The sequence below is a fragment of the Nerophis ophidion genome, linkage group LG05, assembly GCF_033978795.1.
Source record: "Nerophis ophidion isolate RoL-2023_Sa linkage group LG05, RoL_Noph_v1.0, whole genome shotgun sequence".
Classification (NCBI taxonomy): Eukaryota; Metazoa; Chordata; class Actinopteri; order Syngnathiformes; family Syngnathidae; genus Nerophis; species Nerophis ophidion.
Window position 1 is genome coordinate 24,588,409 of NC_084615.1, and position 1,081 is coordinate 24,589,489.

The window sequence follows — 1,081 nt, forward strand, 5'->3', positions numbered from 1 at the left end:
TTGAAATGTAGTCTGTCTTTTGTTTATGCAAAACCAGTGAAGTTGGGACGATGTGTAAATAGTAAATAATAAAAGAATACAATGATTTGAAAATGCTTTTCAAACTATATTCAATTGAATAGACTGCAAAGACGAGATACTTAACATTTGATCTGGTAAAAGTTCTTTTTTGCAAATATTAGATCATTTGTAATTTGATGCCTGCAACATGTTTAAAAAAATCTGGCACAAGTGGCAAAAAAAGTTGTGGAATGCTCATCAAACACTTATTTGGAACATCCCACAGGTTAGCAGGCTAATCGAGAACAGTTGGGTTCCATGATTGGGTATAAAAGCAGCTTCCATGAAAAGCTCAGTCATTCACAAACAAGGATAGGGCGAGGGTCACCACTTTGTGAACAAATGCGTGAGCAAATTGTCCAACAGTTTGAGAACAACATTTCTCAATGAGCTATTGCAAGGAATTTAGGGATTTCACCATCTATGGTCTGTGAAATCATCAAAAGGTTCAGAGAATCTGGAAATATCACTGCGCATAACCGATAATGTTACAAACCTTCGATCCCTCAGGCGGCACTGTATCAAAAACCGAAATCAGTATGTAAAGGATATCATCACATGGGCTCAGGAACACTTCAGAAAACCACTGTCCGTATCTACAGTTTGTCGCTACATCTGCAAGTTAAAACTACAATGCAAAGCGAAAAAAGCCATTTATCAACAACACCCAGAAACACCTCCAGCTTTGCTGGGCCCGAGCTCATCAAAGATTGACTGATGCAAAGTGGAAAAGTGTTCTGTAGTCTGACGAGTCCACATTTCAAATTGTTTTTGGAAATTGGACGTCGTGTCCTCCGGAATAAAGAGGAAAAGAACCATCCAGATTGCTAAAAGTTCAAAAGCCAGCATCTGTGATGGTATGGGGGTTTACAAGTGCCCAAAGCATTAATAACTTACACATCTGTGAAGGCACCATTAATGCTAAAAGGTACATACAGGTTTTGGAGCTACATATGTTGCCATCCAAGCAAGGTGTCTTTCATGGACGCCCCTGTTTATTTCAGCAAGACAATGCCAAGCC